The following is a 2,500-nucleotide window of genomic DNA, read 5'->3' on the forward strand; positions in this document are numbered from 1 at the left end:
CAAATGACCCCCATCTTGCTAAAATCTCTCAAAACTGGGACTTCCATGAAATTTTGGACAAGATGAGGGTCATTTAAATCGATCGATATTTGACGAGTTTTCTGGCTAAAACTTTAAATATGTGTTGTTGCAGAGTGAGTCATTACTTAACGATAATTTCCAAATCAAATCATGAAAATAAACAAGATGAATCGCTGGATTTCTAAAATAACAGTAAACTTTTCTTTATTTCGGTTTGAGTTCTACTATGTGGTCTTGTGTTAGCACACTCGACTCCGGCTCGGATACGGTTCGAGTCTCGGGGCGTATAGCTAGTCTTGGAAAAGACTCCTGACTCACATTCTCTCACCGTACTCAGGTGTAAAATGACTACCTGGTCGCAAACAGCAATGTCTCTGTCAGAAACAAAATGTAACTTATCAAGCGTCATGTTTCGTCCTCTATGTTAAGTGTTGCTATTGGCTTGGGAACCCTTGTAAAGCGCTTTGAGCTTAGTGGATATTGCGCTATAATAAAAGCTCGTTTTTTGGGTTTTACTATTTCTAATAATATGGATTTTTTTTCACAACGACTGACAACTCATCAATTAGACATTACAATTGGAGATTGAACCCCAGACCTCTGCAATGCGCAGGCTCAGTTGGTAGAGCACTCGCTTCACAAGCAAAGGGGATCAAGATCGACCCCGGGTAAATTCAAAATGGGTTTTTTTCCCCAACCCCCTCCCCCACCCCTCCTCCCCCTCTGTCCATCAGGAGTGATTAGGGTCCTTGATAAATAGTTGCGATAGACATGCGTCAGCAAGCAAGTGCTATTGTCCATTTCACGCTATAGAAACCGCTATAGAAAACGCTATCAACTCCGGCTCCACGAGCTTAATGTCTCTCAATAACGACTGATTACTACTTAAATACTTCGCTATATAAGTGTGCCACGAGGAACATGGAGAAGAATTAAAGAAGCTGATATACAGAGAAGTGGTAAGACCTGGAATGAGATAAAAAAAAAAAGTTCGCTCATGATAGAGAAGGATGGAAACTGTTTGTCTGTGGCCTATACCCTGACCCAGGGTGAAAAAGGTAATGATGATGATGATAAGTGTGCAGTATTATTATTATCATTACTTTCCAAATTGTAATCCTTTATCCGAATTTCGTTATTCCCCCCAAACATTAAAACAATTGAAATCCTTGCTCTCGTCATTGAGTAACACAGCTTTGAAATCGGGGATTCCCCTTCCAATCCCCCATCCCTTTCCCCCACCCCCTAAATACGATACAACCAGCTTATGGGTTCATCGTTGTCATGGAAAAACTCGGAACCCAACGCACAATAGTGTCAAATACAACAATGTTAAATCAAACCCACCATTGCGTCTGGCTATCAGACCTGAAAACATATGCACGTTGGTTATACCTCATTCTATTGAAATTGAATGCCATAAGTGTGATACGAGATGTACTCAAACTCGACATAAAATCCCACATATAAATAATTCACATCAACAATTCACATAAACAATCCAAATGTTGACATGAATAATGACTAATGTCAACATTGTAAAGACAAAGTACTCACACCAGCTGTCACCCTGACACTCCATGCCCTGGCCACCATTCAGATTTCTCATACAGCTGGTACAATTATCGACGACTGATAAATTAATCATTACAAAATGTCATACTATGAAAAAACACGTATTTAAAATTTTGACCAGAAAAATCGTCCTTCAAATATTGATGGATTACAATGACCTTCATCTTGCCAAATACTCTCAAACCTGGGACTTCGTAAAGTCTTGAGATCCCAGATTTGAGAAAACTTGACAAGATGAGGGTCGTTTTAATCGATCAATATTTGAAGGACGAGTTTTCTGGCCAAATCTTTCAACACGCTATGTTTTGTTTTCACAGTAGGGCACAATAATATAAAGACGGAAATGAAATGATATAAGATTGGAGTTATAACGATATATGAATCTATAACACGATCACATAACAATGCGATGTGAATACAGACGTGTTATGACAAAACAACTCAATGTCATATTGACATGAAAACTTTTGTTTCCATTTGGTTAAAATTTTACTGGGAAAACTGTCCTTTATCGTGTATCATGTGCGGCTATGTGGTCTAGTGGTACGAAACTCGCTTTCGGATCGGAAGGTCCTGGGTTCGAGCCTCGCTCGGCGCATAGTTGAGTCCTCGGAGAAGGCTCTTTACTCACATTCTCTCACCGTACTCAGGTGTAAAATGAGTACCTGGCCGTTTACAGCGTTGTCTCTGTCCCGTTGTCTCTGTCCGAAAAAAAAGTGTAATCTCGCCTAACTGGCATCATGTCCCGTCCTACATGTTAAATGTTGCTGTTGGCCAGGGACCCCTTGTAAAGCGCTTTGAGCACGTTTAGTGGATATTGCGCTATATAAATGCTCATTTTTTTACATTTAGTGATTGTATTGAAGTGGCTTAAATGCCACCTCCACCCCCCCCCCCCCCTGTT

The 2,500-nt window shown here is 40.3% G+C and overlaps 1 protein-coding gene across 2 annotated transcripts in view; it reads right to left on the reverse strand.

The window, feature by feature from the left end:
• Positions 1-2,500, reverse strand: part of LOC144971578 (uncharacterized) — a 206,644-nt gene that overhangs the window by 177,544 nt on the left and 26,600 nt on the right. The gene's annotated exons all lie outside the window — the stretch shown is intronic.

Source organism: Berghia stephanieae, chromosome 1 (assembly GCF_034508935.2).
Source record: "Berghia stephanieae isolate SIO BIC M18660-M18661 chromosome 1, UCSD_Bste_1.3, whole genome shotgun sequence".
Lineage (NCBI taxonomy): Eukaryota > Metazoa > Mollusca > Gastropoda > Nudibranchia > Aeolidiidae > Berghia > Berghia stephanieae.